The 21,272-nt window shown below is 34.9% G+C and overlaps 2 protein-coding genes across 2 annotated transcripts in view; both read right to left on the reverse strand.

Moving 5' to 3' along the window:
• The window catches only part of LOC134749076 (uncharacterized), a 180,694-nt gene that overhangs the window by 114,209 nt on the left and 45,213 nt on the right, over positions 1-21,272 (reverse strand). The gene's annotated exons all lie outside the window — the stretch shown is intronic.
• The window catches only part of LOC134748817 (gonadotropin-releasing hormone receptor), a 73,079-nt gene that overhangs the window by 43,094 nt on the left and 8,713 nt on the right, over positions 1-21,272 (reverse strand). The gene's annotated exons all lie outside the window — the stretch shown is intronic.

Here is a 21,272-nt window from a genome sequence, read left to right on the forward strand (position 1 = left end):
GTATTAAGCATTTACCTCGGTGTAAACACAAATTTATATTGTTAAAGTAATACGTAACAAATTGTTACTGTGTTATTTAATAACACAAGGGAAGTTTCCGTAGCTTCATGCGTAAGGCACAAAATATCAAAAACAAAGAGTATACCCAACACGTGTATCTTTACGACACTTTCGAGTAGATCCTTTTAACACTGCCTACGGTCTTGTCTTACTGCTTATGGTCCATGTCTCCTTGATCATTCACAGGGTCTAATTCAAAGAGTGCAAAATGCGTGCGAGATATTGCTTTAAAATCCCTCCCCGGGCACACGTTACACCATACTAATAACTCGGATCTAAAAATGACCTCCCGTCAGGATCATGTTCGAGTGCTTATTATTTGATACCATACAGATACAACTGCCCAAATGCATCTATCTTGTATTTAAAAAACGTGTAGGGCTCACTAACAACCACCACCAACCTAGAGCGTCACGAGCGGCCGTGCTACAAGTCCCTAAACACAGGTCCGCTGTTTTTAAAGGGAGTTTCCGCTACCGTGCAACAAAATGTTGAAACAACATTCCTCCGCCAATTCGTCATTAAAACAATTCAATTTTAAAATTAAATATCGATTACACCTTTTAAACCATCAAAAACTGCAAGGCTGAATCTCCCTCCTAGATGATGACTGTAGTCTCGGTATATATTTAATTTAAAATTTTATAAAATCTTTGGGTCACATTGTATCATCATATAAATAAAATCTCTTTACTTAATATACTTAAATGTAAAGAAATTACTTACATAAGACAAGTACGGGAAAGGATATTGCTACATATCATGCACAAAAGCACATGCCAGTACACACAATTTTCAATATTTTCATTTTCATTTTCATTTTTCATCATGCTGAGCCAGCGCCTATTATCTGCCACGACACAATATGATTTTATATTATGTATTATTTTCTTTTATTTCAAGAATTGGAAACTAGTTTTTAAGTTTAATTTTTATCTATGTACCATATATGTTGTGGAAATGAATACAATTTTTATCCATTTATCTATCTGACATTCTTTTCGTAGGAGCTTTTCGATACAAAGCTGAAAACATGTTATTGGCTACAAGCGTAGCAAGTAGCTCGCGCGAGCAGCGAACGCGTTGATAAGGAGGGCGGGCGCTAATTGTAAAATGTTAGTTGTTTTGATTAACACCCCCTGCCTACTTATACCTACCAAGTTCTTCAGTAAGAGTAAAAATGCTCTTCATTTAAGTTTTTCATCACACTTGCTCGAAAAAGATCTTATTTCATGCAACTGAAGGACAAAGGCCTGTATTTTTCCCGCGGTAGTTACGTATTCTGAAAAAAAAAGCTATAACTCGCAAGTGAGTTAATGATGTCACTAATTTAAATGAACCAAGTAGGCATAATTAATTATTTTTACTTTGAAAATACTAACGTTTTTTTTTTTGTTTAATGCTTTAAAATATTTAATTTGATTAATTTAATAGCCGTTTCAAAATATTTTTACATTTTTTACACAATTTTTAATTGTGGCTGAATGCCGATGGGTCTGTGCCTTCGATACCTAAACTGCGAAAAAAATTCAAAATGGCGGACGAATATTTGAAATATCACCGTATTTAAGAATGATTCCACTTAAAATTTAGTTTTCTCTTCGCGAGTGTGATGAAAACCATTGAGTGTAAATCCGGGGGTAATATTGTTACTAGTCTTTAATTCATTCCAGCCTGCGGCTGTCGTGAATTAAACTCTTGTACAATATTTCACTTACCCCCCACGTTATCACTTTATCTTTATTATTTATAGTAGCCATCAAAAGGAGTATCACTTACTTAGCCACTGAATAAATCGTAAAAGCTGACTAAGGATTTGAAGATAATCTCGAGAGTTGAGCCTCCATTTGCCATTTTATCACATCGTCCACACATTTTATTCAGGCCACATATGAATTTATTTAGGTAATATTACCTTACATAAAAGAAAAGTACCAGTATTTCAGACTGACGTTTATAATTTAACGCTCATTGTTGAAAAAAGGTCGTATTATGTATATGAACCTGAATGTTTTATTATGCAATAATATACCGTGTAGTCGCTTTAATGGTATTCTTTTAATTCAAAATCATAGGTCTACAATGTTCAAGATTACATGTCAAATATCAAAAGTGCGATCTAAAGAATGATGTGAAGTGTTAAGAGGCCCACTGACTATCAGTCCGCCGGACGATATCGGCCTGTCAGTTAGAACAAAAATTTGACAGTTCCGAACAACTGACCGGCCGATATCGTCCGGCGGACTGATAGTCAGTGGGCCACTTTAGAGCGTTTTCACATTGTACGATCCGATATCGGATGTAGGATTCGATATCCGCGCGCCCGGGCGCCGTCTTTAGCGGTCACGCACACGACAACAAGCATTTTTAACTGTTATTCTACTTTTAACTTTTTACACTTTTGTCTCATTTTTAATTTTATAGGTAATTTTGTGTTTGTCTTTTATATCGGTGCTTGCCTGAAATAAAATCATTTTTTTTTTATTATGGTCTGACAGCTGACGGGGGGCTCCGACATGGGTGAATTTATCAAGCGCCTTTCTGATATCGGATGTCGGAAGGTACCTATGACAAAAACAGCTGCAGAAGAGTGCCGTTGGCAGTAAGTCCGCCTTTTTGCGTTATTTATCGTTTTTAATAATAATATTTATTAAATGCGTAAATAAATACAGATAAACACATATATCTTACATTTTACTTCCTTCGAACATCCGATATCGGATCGGACAATGTGAAAACGCTCTTATGGGAAGTATTTGAATTGAGAAATAATATTTGGCAAAATAAAAGTCTAATAATAGATTTAAGCAATATTGTAAACGTCCAGACTATATTTTCTTTCTTTCTTTCTTTCTTTCTTTCTTTCTTTCTTTCTTTCTTTGTAATTTGTCTATTGGCTTTCTATTCTATTCTATTCTACCTATAGTCCAAGATATAATCACTCACCGTATCTATTCTCCTGAATACGCTATTAAGCTCGAAAGTGGTCACGTTTTTTTTATTTGTAGGCTGCCTCTTTCGCACTCATCAGATATTCATAGGTATATATAATATGTGTAATATGTAATACTTATGTGTCCATATGTTACACGAAAAAAAAGGTATACATGGTAGCTTTTGCACGCTTCAATTATATTTAAGCGTAAGCGTCATTTAAGACCCGCGTTCAAAACAAACATACTGACAACTTCCACTTGAATGATAACGACTTCTCAGTTCAACTTTGATGTATTTTAAACTAAAAATAATGTTCCTCAACGAGAATCTTATCCGATCAATATAGATTATAAAATGTGTATAAATGTAGCAATTTGGTGAGGTGCATTACGAGAAAGTTTTCAGAGCGCTTTATTGTTCAAATTGATGGATGAGCTCTTTATGCTGAGTGCTTTTAACTCTGTTACCAGCGGCGGTAGCACGGTCGCATTTTTATCGCTTGTTACCATGCCTGTCACGCTCTAACAAGTATGTGGGTGCAAAAGTGACGGACATAGTGACAGGTGATAAAAATGAAACCATGCTGCGCCTGGGAGGCCGATTCCTTACATAAGACTACTGGGTATGATTGGCTCGGGTCCATATTCTGTGTTTCTGAACCTTTCCTGGCCAGTTCATCCGCTGTATCGTTTCCTCTTGATCCACTATGCCCCTTTATCCATTGTACTGTTACTTGTGTAAAGTAAAAAGACATCGCTGTAAGAACCTCCTGCAATTATACACTTATAACATGATTTATAATACATTTATTCATCCATTCATTCATTCATACATACTTATTGCTTTCTCTCTCAAAGAAAAACTCGGCTTTGCACGGTTAAAATGCAAATCTCAACAGCTATAGATCACGCAGATCATCGCAGTATTGTATTTCCATTTTAAAGGTTAAAATGGAAATACAATACTGCGATGACTGCGGTTTTTTTATCGTTCTCAATTCGTTAGAATTTTGATGCACGTTTCCTGATTTCTTAATGTTTTTTTTATTTTATTTAAAATCTTACACATACCTTTAGTTTCATAATTTGCCCCTTCGGCCATGAAAATACTTGATTTGGCAATAGCTGATTTAAAATTCCAAAGTGGGTATATTTCTTGCAATTATTATTTTGTAAATACCTATAACATTCTGAAGCAAAGGCAAGAAAACAAATTCAGTGAATCACATCGGCTCGTTAGCATAAACGTTTCGTGACATCGTCGAAATGAAACATCAGTTGTAAGGGACGGTTGCACCAAACTGTTTGTCATCGTTTAAGAGTTCACTAAATTTTATTGTATGGAAAGTTACATAGTAATCATAACGTTGATCAGTGTGTCAAATGTGGATGGTGCAAGTGGCACTAGACTTGTAAGTTGTAAGATCCAAAACATTTAAATACTACAAGCTTGATCTGTTTACAATTCAGTAAGAAAATATGACCCAGACGCTAAAAAAATATGACACTGCTTAGGTTTCGTTTATTTTTAGATTTATTTTATCGTACATGGTATGAAAAGTTTGCTTAAATAACTACAGGAAACTACTGATTATTTGATCGCGTGAACATGGCGTACATTATCATTCCGAAACCAACAACCTCTGCAAAGATCGTTATGGATACGATACAACTACGAATCTAAATGGCTTTTCAGATCCACCCACGTACCTTCATATCACGCGAACGTGTATATCAGATCAACGCTTTATAAAGTGGAGTCTCAATCTAATTTGAATATTGAAGAGCATTGGAGGACGATTCTATTTTAACAATTTAATATGGTTTTGGTTTTGGTTAGGGTTTTTTACTACCTATCTTATTTTGATACGATTTTCTCACGCGCATCTATGAGTGCAAGCGCCTTATCAGACAACTGCTGATTGCATTTCGTGAGAACCACGCTGATTGGTCCTCCGCGCGTTGACTAAAGATCGTGTCAAAATAAGACGAAATCCATATTATTTGCAAATTGTAAAACAGAATCAGCCAGGTGCATTGCGCTCTCATACGTAGGATAGACTGAATAAACTTGACTCCAACAACCAAGCAACACAATTCCAATTATTCCCAATACCTACGAGTAGATAATTGCATATTGTGTCACTGTGATGTTTAGGCTCCGTTATGTACTGGGTAGTTAAATGAAACACCGTAATTAGTAGGGGCGACTGAGGTGAGTTGTGACATAGGAGAGTGGTGACATTGTGGTGAAAATCAGACAATAGCAAACAACCATAAACATAAAAAAAAGTCAAGAAACTGAATTATTTTAAGTGTATTTTGTTATTATTTATTCATATAATATCTGTTATTTATTATAAAGAGACTAGGTATACTAGACTCTCTGAACGTAGAAAAAGTGTTAGAAAAATCCTATATTTTGCATGTTGTTAAAATAAACTTTTCACGACCTGAGTTTGAATAACGATTTTGAGGAAGTTTTTTTAAGAATTTGCTGATTTTCTTGAACATGAACGTTGTTATAGTTTGTATTTACCGCAATATTATAGCTGTTTAAAATAATTTTTACACAATTTTCAATCGTGGCTGAATGCTGAAGGCCTGTGCCTTCGATGCCTAACCTGTCAAGAAATGACAATATACTCAATATTTTATTTCAATTTCACAAAAAACAATATGAAGAATACATATGGCGGACGAATGTTTGAAATGTCACCGTATTTAATAATTATTAAGCGAAATCATTATTTCGCTTAATAAATTATGTGTTTATTAAATTTAGTTTTTTCATCCTAAGTGTGATGAAAACCTAAGTGTGTGTAACTCCGGGGGTAAGAATATTGTATACATCGTTTACTTTCTCGCTTACCCCCTTCGTTACACAATGTACTATTATATACGGCTCAAGTACTGAAGGATATTATTTAGTTCTATTAATTTATGCACATAGAATACACTGGAAGAAACAAGGTCCCTTTATATCGCAGTTAGCTGACTAGGTACAAAGGAATGCGGAAGTCTGCACTAATAAGACAGCGTATAAGAACTTACCAAAAAATACTTTTAAATGTATGTAATAAAGCTTCCTTAAAGAAAGACAAAGCTACTTATTGTACACTAAAAAACTGCTGTCTTATTAACCTAATTACCTTTGAACGAAAGATACATCTCGTCTTTATATGGCTTGACTGAATGCCGTTCAAGCTTGAAGTAAACATTCATGTATGTGTGCAAATTACACACTGCTAGCGAAAAACGTTCCAAGCAAAAGGGAACGTTTTTTGTTAAACCTGTTCCGAGTTTCCGTTATTTAATTTTAAAGGTACTTTTTCAATTTTCTTTTTATTCACTGATCGGTTGTGTGTTAAAACGCGCTATTATCAATGGATATATCCATACAAAGTAAACCGTTGTCATCGCTCTTGAATGCTTTTGTTCGTGACGGACCCGATGATGAATAATTTTCATCATTTAAAATTAATTATAAGAAAGTAATTTTGCGGATTCCTACCTCAACATTAATTAACTTTACCGCTAAAATGGGTGAAACATTCGGAAATCGAACAAATTACGCAGTCACAACTATTCCTTCTAATTTAACAGTTTCGGTAGGTACTATAATAGTTACGGTTTAATTAAACTCGTTTGATTCGAATTTAGAACCGCAGCTGATAAAGCAAAATTAAGGTTAAATTGCTTCACTCGCTTTTGTATATACGTAAATATTACACCTCATTTGCTAGATAAATAAAATGGCTTAAGTAACTACTTACTCGGCATAAGCCTAAATAGTACCTATCTTGTGCGTACAGAAAACCCCAGCTTAAATTTACATAACACTTCTATTTACTTAATGGGTACATCAAAGTAACGAATAAGATTGCATCTGTTGTCACAGCCAGTATTATACACCGTGTTGGTGGTAACCTGTAATTTCCTTTAAGCCGGGGCTAACGCAAAATAAAATTGTAGTGTTTATATTCCGCCGTCAGGACGTTAGGCTCGTATAATGAGGAGGGGCAATCAACTGCTTTCAAAGATAGCATATACTTGAGAATTTGGGACGGATACCACTGTGGTCTAGTGGTCAGGACGATATAGTCGCGTAAGCTGAGGTTCGATTTCGGCTTCGGCCACTTATTTATTGTGGAACTATGTTTATCTCTGTAGAATTGTCCTATAATGATTATTTATTTATAGTAAATATAGCTCGAGAGGAGAGGAGAGCAGAGGGCAGTCACAATAAGCCCCCATCGTGTTCTATCTCGAGCTTCGTGCATGACTAAGGCCTATAATAGATCGATCGCGATAAACTCATATCACAAGACAAATAACTACATAAATCCGAAATTTAAACGTAAGTTTTAACATTAAGTTCGTAGTGACACTAACAAACTTCCGATGCGCCCGCGTAGTTGCAGAGAAAAACTTCACCATCAAACAAAAGTTGAGTGTTTTTTTTTTACTTTTCTCCGGCTAGTGCACGCAGCGAATGCTTAATGTAGTTTGCTAAGTAATACGTACATATTTTTTTATTATTATTTCAAAATAGTTGCAAAATAGTTTTTTTTTTTCATTATTTCAAATAATGCGTATATAGATATCTTAACTATCTAGTATTATACCTTTTACCTCAGATGCGGCATTCTAACTATAAAAAATGCTATTGGCATAATGTAGACACAAACGAAATAATGCAAAGTGTTCAATGTTGACTTTATTAGATTCAAGATTTCTTATGTTAAACAAAAGCTCATATCGCAAATATATTTTAAAATAAACGACCATCTCTTGGATAAGGATAAGGATGCTTGTAAATGATAATAACATCCTACACGAGTAAAGGTTTCATTCGAATTGTGACAGAATACCAAAAGTTTATTATAAAATTCAATGTGCCATCAAATTAATTTATTTTAGTAAAAACAACATTAACAACGAAATAAAACTATGAAAACGGATTATATCGCGTATATTGAATTTATAATACATCCCGAGGCGAGGGATGTATTATAAATTCAATATACGCGATTTAATCCGTTTTCATAGTTTTATTTCATGAGTAACTATCGCGGTAACCGAAGACAATATTAACATTAACAACATTAAGCAATATTTTACTATAAGTACCTATACATCGTATAAAAAGCTAAGAACATTTCAAATGCTGCAAAATGTATTTCGTTACCAGAAACACCCCTTGTTTACCTTTTTCCAAGTGAATAAAATCCTCGGAGAGTGCACGTGTCTACTTACTCTTCAAGGATTTTATTCGTTGAAGTACGTACATTGTCCAAGAGTTTTACACGGGGTTTCTGAATCTTGAGAGGAAATGTCTATACAAATAATGAAACATACTCGTACACATTCAACCAGGGAACAGATAAAACTTTTTTTCACCTTACTCGCTCGGAAAACCTCAGTTTATGGTGCGAAATCTGCGTGCAAAAGTCTATTTTATCCGCTAACGTGCAAAAGTCATTTGAATTTTGAACACGATGAATTTGTGTGCTCTTCTCTTGTTTATTTTGTTTATTTTTAAAGGTGTGTTATGTCTTTTTGATATGTTAAATAGAGGGCAAAATTAAATGTTTTTTTTTGCATCTCGCATTTTCCTCGCTGTAGTGAGGCGAAAAGTTGTGTGTTCCGCACGACTGCAAAATTATTTGGCGTCTCGTGTCTTGAAAGCCTCGCTACGCTCAGGAATCTATCTTTGAACCATTCGCTTCGCCCATGGTTCAATTATAGATTCCTTCGCTCGCTCCGCTTTCAATTTCAACACTCACGCCAAATAACCACTTTGCAGCCTTGCATAACAAATAACAATTTTTTGTGTTTTTATGTAGTCACACTTACTATTTAATATAAATTATAAACGGAAAATATATGTCATACCACAAAGAAAAAGTGACCAAGTCCACCGGTGGAGGAGGCCAGAATCGAATCGGCGTCTTCCAGCTTAAGCGGCTAACGCCCTGTCAACTGACCCGGCCTCCGCCACTGGTAGACTCGGTCACTTTTTATATATATGACATCTACCTATAGTATATGACATCTATTTCAGTTTATAAACATACAGGATTATTGATTAGGCTCGAATATACCTACGGATATGTAGTGTGGAAAAAAATTATGAGCCCTGGAAGGAAAGTGCCTTAAAACCTTAAAGGAAACATTCTTTTATTTTTAAAATAAACAAAACTGCATTCAAAGCTTTATTTTAAATTTGCTTGTCTCACCCGGGAATCGAACCGACAAAAAATTCCAAAAAACTTTACACGCTATTTTATTCTACTAGTCGATACAGTTCATGTTAATGATAACATTTCACCAAGAAACATTAGGTGTTATACGAGTCTCTACTGTTTCCCATAAAGTTTTAAGTCATAATGTATTGTTTGTCCACATTTTCGTTAGTCATAATTTGGTTTTTCTCAGAAACGCGTAACTTTTCAGGATTGCCATAAAACAAACCTAACCTAACCTATCTATAGGATAACCTTACGAAAATCCTGAAAAGTTAACGGTTTCATAATTATGACTAATGATAATATGACAATCATTACATTATGTCTTTTAATAATTATGTCAAACAAAGGGACCCCGGTCTGATACACTTGTCTGTCGTACAAAATATCCATAAAGTCGAATATTTAGTACTCAATTATATTTTTAGCCAAGCGAAATTGAAAAAAAAAGATTTTTTTAATACAGTTTTGTTTCTTTAAAAACATAAAATGTTTTCTTTAAGTAAAAAAGGAGCTAACATTTAAGGCACTTTCCCTCCAGGGGCCACTATTTTTTTCCACCCTATATATAAACAAGCTTTGATATAGTCAAGATAGAAGAGATCCCTCAAAGGGATAAGTTCGCCTTTGTACATCTTATTATTTGTACCATGTAATTTTTAATATGTATATTTGTACAATAAAGAGTTTACTACTACTACTACTACTACTAGTGAAACATACAAGCGCGTGTTATGTTAACACATGAAATGGTTAATCATACTAATTACAATAAAAACTAATCACCAAAACGCCGCGCTAACAAACACAATATATAATTATATACGCATCGATTTCTCGCCAATGGGAACAGGTATCTTAAACCGTATATTTCTTTGTTTAATTTCCTTCACATCCAAATTTCCAATTACAGCAGATCAGATTCCACAATAAGTAAAATAAGTATTAAAAGACATTGACACGACTCGTAGTGCACCTTGGGAGTACCAATAAGCGCAAACCTACCCATTTTATGAATGTAAGTAATTCATAAAGGATGACACTTTAGACCGGGCCGAGTCCGGGCCCGAGCTTTCGGCGCTTCGTTTTCTATAGAAATCATCCCGTGATCACCGGTCATGTGTTATAAAAAAGTAAGCGCTGGAAGCTCCGGCCCGGTCTAACGTGTCACCCTTAAAGTACACTTTTGCAACTCGCTGCATGCTGTTTCGCGAGCACCAATCATACTCAAACTCAAACATTTATTCAGCAATATTTCACAAGGGCACTGTCACATTTACACAATAAAAGTGTTGTCAACGGTCGTGGCGAGTATATATAGTCCTCCTCATCGATTTCGATGACGGCGACCTCAACAATCAAGGTTTCTCCCTCTCATGAGCTCTTATGTGGCTGGCCAGGCCAAACTTGCTCTTAAAAACTCTTTTACACTCTCGACAGTAGAGTTGACCGGCCGCGTGGCGATCGGCGTGGCGAGTACACAGGTAGCATGCACACGACTAAGTGAATTTTATTTATCTCTCTTTATACAACGGAGCCTAGACGTCACAGGCACGTTTACATGACAATTTACATTTACATGTAACAAGCAATAAAAATAATCATAAAAATATTATTAAATTCAATTACAAATGTCGATTCAATTAAACATAATCAGTGCGATCGATGGTAAATTAGAATACCGCTCCATAACATTATCAAACATGGGAACTATGTTATAGTTAAATATATCGAAACCATTACCCGTAGTTTATATGCGATCTGATCAAAAGCATTAGTACATTATAGCTTATCTTAATGACTATATCTGGTATACAACTGCAAAAGACGGAGGCGTATAAACAGTCGACTGACGTACATAATACGATACAGTACGACTAATGACTGAATAGCGTTTTTTTGTAGTTAAGAAGGGCGTAAAGCCAAAAAATTAAAAGGAAACAAAAGATATGGTGCGCCGCGCGAAACTTTTTACGGAAAATATAGACGTCGCGCGAGTTTTTACCTTTTATCAGAATTACTCTGAAAAAATATATATTTTAAATTTTGCTCGTCAGATCCATATATCACTAGATATTTTATACTAAAATTCTTCAGCTATAAGGCTGATTCTTAAATTGTGGCCAGTTTTTTTTTTATTATAAATGTTTTTATAATAACTACATTTAAACCTACTAAACTGCCTTGAATATAAAAACTACAATTTTGATTTAACCCCCTTTTAATACAAATCTCAATGACAAATTCAAATACATCAACAAAAAATCAGAAAATCAGGATATTAGATTGTTACAATCAAATACAATATCATATCTGACGAGTTGATCGAAGACTCGAGCACAGCTAAGATTCAATATTTTTTATTTACAATAAGAATAGCATATCTACATATAAAAAAAATCTGTATTCTTTGTAAATATCTGAACTGCAAAACAGTAGGTAATATGCCCTTTTTCTCACAATATTTTGTCTATTAGTTTAAAACTACTTTCGCTTTTAGTACACAGCTGATAATATGCAAAAGCACTCATATTCGACATTAAATTATCTTTCGGTTGCAAAATTGCCAAAATTGCGGTTGCAAATTGGTTTTGTCGCGGCATTATGCTGAGTGGGGGGGCTTTAGCGTCCAAATTTTTTTTTGTTTGCATGCCTTTCCTCCTTTTTTCATGTAATTTGTTGAGGCATTAAATAAATGTATTTTATTTATATCTTTATTTCTTTCAAAGGACGTCACCGTTTAAGGCAACGTAATCAAAGTGATAGCACGATTCGAATTAAAAATAAAACTTCAGCATAATATGCGATTCACGTGTTCGTTAGGGGGTTGCCCCCAATTCCCTTACGCAGCACGCAAATAATATCGGTGGTTTGAGGATGGCAGCAGATGTAATAAAATAAAACGGCGCCCTTACCCAGGTGAATGAGGTAAAGAAGGTAGGAGGTAAGTAAGCTAGAGTTTTATATTTCTCAAAGGAGTTTCATTCTCACGAAGTTACTATATTGCTTGGTAAATTTTGCCGCACACAGGCATATTTTCGTCAATCACGTAGAAAGTTTAAAAAGTTCGTGCTCTCTATACAAAAATGTTAATGTACTCGTATATTGCAAATGTTTATGGAAAGAATAAATTTATAAATTCGTCAGGTAAATAGCAGAAATAAGGTATACAAAAATATAGTATTTGACGGCTCTCGTCCCTTGAAACCATACGCCCGGTTGACTTTTATTCCTAATAGGATTTTGAAACCAATAATATTTGCAGAGACTTTGTGCTTTTATAGTTTTGCGTAGGTAGGATGCTTTCATAAAAAATATTGTATACATTAGTGATATTATCAAGCTTTTCAATGTCGTACCCAATAAGGCCACTAAGCAAGCTTCGTGGCCTTAACACGGTACTTGACTGAAAACCTCTCCATTATATGACTATTGTATAAAATATAATTATTTTTTCAGCTTCATCGGAAACCGGGAAGTGGGTCAAATTTAACTTGCAAGATTTGACCCTTACAAACATGTTCCATATTACATACATACTTACTTACATACATTAGACATTGCAAGTTAAATAAAACCTTGTAAAATTGATAGATTTAATCGTTGAAACTGTACACGTTTTGTTACGTAATATCTAAATAACAAGTATTGGTTTCTAATACTTTAATAATAATAATGAGTACACATAATGAGTATACAAAACTATCATTTTTGGCCGTCCAATCTTTACGAAATTTACAAATAAGAGCGACAAAATCAGTGCTTTACGCGCGTTTACCTATACGTCCATCAGAAAAAAAATCATTACTAATTTTAGTGAGTCTGTTTTCAAAAAATTGATTTGTGAAATGGCAAGATGAGAACGTGCTAATACAAACCAGTACCTGTTATTTCTACTACGTATCAAATGGTGTACAATTTATGGGACTAAATCTATCAATTTTACATTTTTGCGACTAAAATCGATAACGGGTTCATAAGATTAATTGGAACCTAAAAGAGTTTATTTGATAACGCTATATTTATCCGATGTATGACCGTAAAGAGACAGTAGGCAATAACAATATTATTTTCCCCTCACTAGCTCGGAAAGCCGTCTTTTATCCTTTAAAACAAGCGGGGAAAAACGCATTTTATCCACTAGTGGGGAAAGTAATTTGACCTTGAATGGAGCATGTTTAAGACAAGTAGCTTGACAGATAACAAAACGTAAAACGCTCATAATAATGGTTCGTTCGATATTAATTATCATTAAATAAATGGTTTGAGAATCTAATAAAAAATACCAAATTAAGCTTTATTTAATAATTTTAAGTCATAAACCTTAAAATTCCATAAGAAACGTTAGATTTTTTATAATGATGTTGACGCACAAGTTGAGTCGATGCAATTTCAAAACGCATCGTTGATATTTCATACGTCAGAACAGAAATGTCAACATTGTCAACAAAATTTTTACTTAAAAAGTTAAAAACACTTCTCATCGACTCACGTAAAAATCAGAATTTCCAGTGTTTTCTGTTATAATATCGTACAAAAATAAGTGATTTGTGATGAAGATGATCTAACGCCTGTGGATGTTGCACTTTCCTCGCTATAGTGAGGGGAAAAGTTTTGTGTTACACACGGGTGCAAATGTATTTTACTTCTTGTGTGTTGAAACACTCGCTACGCTCAGGATTCTATTTTAGAACCACTCGCTTCGCTCGTGGTTCAACTATAGAATCCTTTCGCTTGCTCCTGTTTCAATTCCACACTCGCTGGTAAAATACAACTTTGCACCCTTGTATAACAAATAACTATTTATCTGCCCGCATGCCGTTACTTAAATAAATATTACAGGTCTCTAAAGGTTATATATAAATATTCAGGAGCCATCCAATTGCAAGCGTTACGCGTAGGTTTTTATGAGTGATATTTATAAATGTACCAGCAAGAATTATGGGTACTGATGTAAGGTTTATAAAACCGGACAAGTGCGAGTAGCACTCGCCAACCGAGGGTTCCGTACTCTTTAGTATTTGTTGTTATAGCGGCAACATAGATACATCATCTGTAAAAATTTCAACTGTCTAGCTATCACGGTTAGCGGTCACGGCAGTGTAGAAGCGGACTTGCGACAGCTTCAAGTCAATAATTGGCAGGAAACGGCGCAGGATCGGGAAAAGTGGAGTGCTCTCGCTTTGGAGGCCAAGACCCTCTGGGTCGCTGAGCCATATTAGTTAGTTAGTTAGCTATCACGGTTCATGAGATACAGCCTGGTGACACAGACGGCCAGACAGACGGACATGCGCATTATGGTTGGCATGGTGGATGGAGGGCGGGGTAGTGGACATCCACCAACCCGCTGGGTAGACACTGTAAAGAAGGCCTAGGATCTACACAGGCGCCTATTATCAGGAAGACGGAAAATCGTGCTGAATGGAGAGCCTTGGTGCACAAAATAACGACCTCATGTAGTCGCGGGTCTCCTTCGGAATCCCTAACAACGTTTGCCCTAAAGTCACTTACCCTAACCGTATCCATCATCCATGAGGAACCGAGGAAGAAGAAGATATGTCAGTTTCCTTGATAAAATGTGTGACGTTATTATTGCCGCCGCATTACTGCCGGTGCCGCGATTATGACGTCCAATCCTTAACCACTGTATCAAGTCAATGCGTTAAGGCCGCAGCAGTAATTCTGGTGCAGTTGTCTTCCGAGCGTCATCTTTAAGTGGAAGTGAAATACACAGCAAGTCGTGTCAAGGCGATTTTATATTAAACTAGCGACCCGCCCGGCTTCGCACGGTGTATTATACATATAAACCTTCGTCTTGAATCACTCTATTTACGAAAGAAAACCGCATCAAAATCCGTTGCGTAATTTTAAAGATCTTAGCATACATAGGGACTGACAGACAGCAGGGAAACGACTTTGTTTTATACTATGTAGTGAAGTTGAGATTTTAAATTCTGAATGTAAATTCAGTCTTTGTGAAGATATTCAAAAAGTAATGTGATTATCTGTATTCTTATGCATGCTTTGTTATCTTAAAGGGCTTTATAGTGTTTTAATCCGTCTTATTTAAATTGTGCTATTTTTTAAATTTATATGTTTACGGTAGTTTAAACTACGCTCGTGGATTGTTATTGCATTACGTCGGCGTTGTAGCGTCCTTTCGTTTGACAATATGAAAAAAAAAATACGTTTTCTCCAGTTTTCCTTTGTCTTTACATTTTATTTACTGACAAAGACACAGAACTCATAATACTGCCTTGATCTACGTTCAAACCACAATTCTAGAAAAGAACACGGAGTAAGTTTATTAAGGCTATCATAAAAACCTTTGTCGGTTGATTTCTTTTCACAAACAAAGCATATCGCGTGCCCGAGAATGAACCAATTATTGAAAGAAAGCCTTAATGATGGAATACAATTTTGTATTTCATATATTGCATATTTTGTTTGTTCTTAATAATTCATATTATACGTTACAATTACATTAATATGTATGTTATTAAAAAATAATTTACAACACATGATTTGTATCATTTACTGATGATTCTGTAAAAAGTAATATCAAATCTAAGTAATTTTTTTTGGGCCTTGCCAATCAGACTTTTTATTTAATGGGTACATAATTTGGTGTCGTTTTTTTTTCTGCAAGAATCACTTGTCCCCCATTTATGGGAAGTTATTTTGTTTTCTAATTTATATTGAAGAAAACAAACAAATAATAACATAAAGTAAAGCGAGGTTTAGACTAGCAAGCAGGTTGCATGCAATTTACGTTACATTTCTGACTACTAAGGTAAACTGCATTCAAAATGTTTATCAGATACCGCAATGTAACGAAAATTGCATGCAAGTTCTAGCTAGTCTAAACCTCACTTAAGGTGTGAAGCCTGGCGAGGAATAATTATAAATAAAACCTATTTTGCATTGTATGTTGCATTTTTTCTTCAAATTTTTACAATTTAACAATTTGCACGTGCAGATTTTAAATTATTTTTAAATTACGAAGCATCAAATTCAAGGCCACTCTTTTGTTATATAATAGTTTCCGTAGAAAATTTAAAGCTTAGGTTCTTCCGCCCGTCCACCTATCCTGCACAGGACTCCTGTCTTATATGCTATCGAAGTTAATTCGTTTTTATACCTATTAGGTCGGTGAGTTAGGAGGTTAAAATTTTACTTTGACCGGATGCCGTGAAGAAAGCCCTATTTCAGCCAGTAGACGTTTGGTATGAAAATGACTTCTATAAAGTAATATACCTACTGCGCAACATAATATATTTACACTGTAGAGGAAAAACAGAAACTTATTTGTAAGACCGTCTAGGGACAACAATGCTACTGTAATCAGAAAAACGGCCGCGATAACAAATATTTGCGTAGGTGGTCACATATTACTTCAGTCCCAAGCTTGCCTGCCAATACTGCCGAGTTAATATAATAAAAAGGCCTTATCTAAACTTATGTTGGTCATTGGATAAGAAAACAAAGCCTTGTACTAGTACGAAATGAAAGATTTAAAATAAATGGAATCCAACCATTGCGCTGCGAAACGAGCACAAGAGTAAACTAAACGGCATTCTATTGAATTTAAACTAACACGATTTTCACTCATAATTTTAAAGTAACACGGGACTTAATGTAATCGCGTAAAAAACACGTTTATTTATGGCCTAACGTTTCGAACGTGACGTTACGTTCGTGGTCACAGGCAGACTGGCGAGGAATCCCCTGTTCCTCATTATGACATTTTCAATCAAAATTAGGGACAGGGGATTTCGTCTTCGTGGAATCCAGTGATTAGCAAATGTAAGGGGGACAACATCCCATCATATACCATCGGATGTTGTGTGTTGTGTGTAGGAAAAGTGACAACCCCAGCATAATCAAGATTAAGTGCGGGTAGCTCGCAAAACCCGCGCAGCAAGAAGATGTTGATACAATTCCTCGCCAGTCTGCCTACAGTGACCACGAACGTAACGTCACGTTCGAAACGTCAGGCCAAGAGTGTACAAATAAAGGAGCATATATTCATGATACTGGCAATTTTTCCGCACAAATCTTCCTGATATTTCCTTCTTCTTAGTCTGGTCTACATTTATATTATTATAGTTTCTCACTGCTTGGCATAAAACTTGATCTCCACGACTTTCGATGTTTTGCTTTTCCCAGTTTACCCTAGAGATTGATTAAAGCTGTTTGAAAATAAGTTTTGCAATTTAGAAAATGTCATTAACAGTTAGGTAGAGTTTTGAAGGACAGGGGACTTTCCATTAAAATATTTGCTTAAAATAACGGCGACGAAGCTGACGGATTATAAATCATATCTTAAAACAAGGCAAATGTGTGACTTGCACACAAATTATTAACTTCCGTCATATAAATTAGAGACCTGTTTTGGAGATAATAAGGTTTAATGTTCAACGTCACAGATCTAAGATATTAATGATCGATGAATTGAAAATTTCATTAAAGCAATTAAAGTTCGCTATTGTCTTTATTAATACATTTACGATGAGCCTAACTACGACTTCTGCGGTCACACCCACCTTATTGGAATGTTGAAGTTTGGCTGTTTTTTTTTGTAAAAGTACAAGAAAGCGATTAAAAGTAAAGAAGACGTGACAAAGTTATAGGTCAATAATAAAGTAATAGCTGAGAGTAAGTTTGGTAGAATATCATTCTGTCGTCATTGCTAATTCACCGATTATAGCTACGTTCTATAAATTTTATCCAATTGAGCCTTTGGTCAGCCTCAATTTACACGACTGAACCATGGTCTTCGCATGCGCTTCGCATTTTGCATGAACCAACCTTAAAATTTATAGTCTATGATGGTTCATTATTTTTAGTATGTGAGTATTTTTGCACTTTGTAGTTTTTCCTCAGTCACCCGTTGACCACGAACGCTGTAAAGGGTTCGAAACGTCGGAATGTATTATAAATTTAATATACGCGATATAATCCGTTTTCATAGTTTTATTTCAAGAGTAACTATCGCGGTAACCGAAGACAATTGAAATTGAAATTGAAAATAAATTTAAAAGTACATAAATTTAATGATGTATATTCTCCATGATTAGATCCGTAAGTCTCGTGGCCGTATCGCGGCGTAGGCGAGTCGCAGGCTACTCGAGATAAAGCAGCAAGTTAACAAGAAGGGTCGAATTCTAATTATTTCTCGAAAATCACTTAAATGAAGTAAGGAGGCTCATTAAACGTTCCTATATCGGAAGGAGGATTATCAGCATCACAACCGAAATATTTACGTCTATTGCTGCTAATGACATATCCCATAAAAGTAATGAGGCAAAACAGTCCTCCCGCCAAGTCAAAAAAAACAAACAAAGAAGACAGCCGTACCCTCTTTTCTCGAAGCCATTCACGGCATTTTCGAACTCCTCTCTGTCTTTACCTTCGTTATGGATAAAGCCATAAGCCTGATGGGCATAATGAAACAAAGGTATGTTCTTAATTAATTACATTTTGTTATAACCTGCACTTTAAGAATTGCAACTCAAGTTCCTTAATTTTGTCACTACAAATTTAAGTTTTTGATGGGGAAAGCTGATAACCCTAACTCTGATGATTGTGGAGGGAATGTGTGCGAGGGGAGCCGCTTCGTGCAACTTTTAACACAGGATTAGGCAATGTCGTGCTGGCTAATCCTGAGTCAGAATAAGCAAAATTACTTTATAAGACGTATAAATCGTGTACTAACTAAGTGTAACAATTTATCTTATACATAAAGCTACTGTATTTTCGCGAACGTATGGAGCGACATAACCGCTCAGTGACTAAGCTCCTTAAATTTATGAATAAAAAAAAAAAAAAAATTGTCACTGATTAGGCGCAGTTCATCTAACATCAATAATCTAAGGTCTCTATCTCTTCTTGCCGACACGGAGGCATCAAATTGAACACAATTAGTGTTTAGCCTATTAAGCACTAGAAAAATATATCCAATTCCGGTCAATAATTCTCAACGAAACTCAACTGTCATAAATTATTACCTAATAATGATAGTCTAAGTAATTTCCTATTTTAGTGACCGAATAAAAAAAAAGAGATTATTTTTTAATAGAATGACTTACGAATGGCAAATTATCCATAAATTTCCTAGTGGTAGCACTAATCTATCTATCTATCTATCACTAAAAAATCCTTACGTGAGTACTTTGCTGGCAGAACGATGAATTCTTAGTGTTTCTGTTTTGAAAGTTTCATCTGATATCTTATGTATTTGTATGTATGTATATTGTATGTATTTATATGAATATTATATATACAGATATATGTATGTATGTCTATGCCTATCCATTATTTAACTATACTTGTATATATGTAATCACTATGTTGCACCGCCTACAAATTATCTGCTTTGCCCGAAGGTTGACTGGTAGAGAATGCCTCATAGCATTAAGTCCGCCTTTTGTACGATTGTATTTTCTTTTGTGCAATAAAGATTAAAAAAAAAAATAAAAATTATTTAATTTGGACTAATTTAAATATGCGATTGCAAAGTCATTCTATTCCCTGCTCGGAAACTTTGTTTTATCACACGGTTTAAAAAGTGAGGACAATTAGCGTAAGATATTAGGTAAATCCTTCAAACAAAATGATTAACGCCACGAAATGTCTACAAGAAAACGGACCATTACTCGCTGGTAAGACAAAAGTTAGATGGTGGATTTTCGAAAATTGTTGTTCGCTTTATCAGGTGAAGATTGGAATCCTTCGAAATTCCTAGTAGCTATGGCACTATTAACAAATCAATGGTCAACATGTTTACTGAATGTACAGCGAGCAGCAAAAGTTGCTAAGCGGGCGAGGTGTTCAAAATGATCTTGACGCGACTTTATTGTTAAGAGAATTAATAAGAGCGTGTCAAGGTAATTTTGAACACCTCGCCCGCTTAGCAACTTCTACTGCTGAATGTACAGTCAGCATCAAAAGTGGCGCAGGCATTACCTATACTTGACAAACAACGGATAATTGACCGGTTTTCATTTTTTTTATCATTTTTAAAATCCAGAAAAAACACATCACAACAACGACAACAAACAACAATGTTTTTTCATCTCACATGTAACCCGTGGGCTCCCTATTGTGTTGCAGAAAGTTTTTTGACATATTTTTGTATTGCATAATGTTACTTGGCAGAAATGTCGTTTGGCAGAATTAACTTTCGCATAATATTATTTTGCATAATTTCTTTTTGCATAATATTATTTGGCAGAAAATCCTAACCCTAATACTAACTTAGAAAATTCTGCTAAATGAATATTATGCGAAATTACTATTATGGCAAGTATATATTATATTTATGCGAAAGTATCATACGACTAAAAGTTACCTGCGATACGTATTATGCGAAGTGTATTTCTGACAAATAATATATATTCTGCCAGATGAGGGGAATATATATATTTATTTTAAGCAAAAGATATTTGACTTAATTTATTTTGGTAATTTTAGACACTTGTTACGTTTTACATAAATTGCGTACTAATCTTAAATAAATACTTACAAGAATTTAGCAAAATTAAATCGATTCGACCAAAATACACATCGTTATATTCAATGATTGTCGTTTTATCTTTTAATGCAATTTTGTAAAGGACGTTAAAGTAAGGAAACATGTAAAAAATTCTTTGTCAACGTATTTTGGGGTACTATGTATAAACTTCTACAACTCGCATTTAACTTCTTGATTTAAAAGTGCATTTCCAAGTACTCTAACGAACCCACAAATGACAGGAAATTAATGTAAATAGGAATGAGATATCAATCAGAACGAATCACAAATTCACTGTCTACATTTCCGTGTTATTTGTGACAGGATCCTGATTTACATCAGCATTTTGAGAAGAGAAAATATAATTCACTGGCTTAATTTTAATTCGGGGTAAGAAAACATTTTGACCACTTAATATTTAGAATCTGTTCTAATTAGGGAATGGCAATTCTATTCGAATCGTCAGATTCATCACTTCATCGAGTATGGCGTGTTCGTAGGTCTTCCTGG

Source organism: Cydia strobilella, chromosome 17 (assembly GCF_947568885.1).
Source record: "Cydia strobilella chromosome 17, ilCydStro3.1, whole genome shotgun sequence".
Classification (NCBI taxonomy): Eukaryota; Metazoa; Arthropoda; class Insecta; order Lepidoptera; family Tortricidae; genus Cydia; species Cydia strobilella.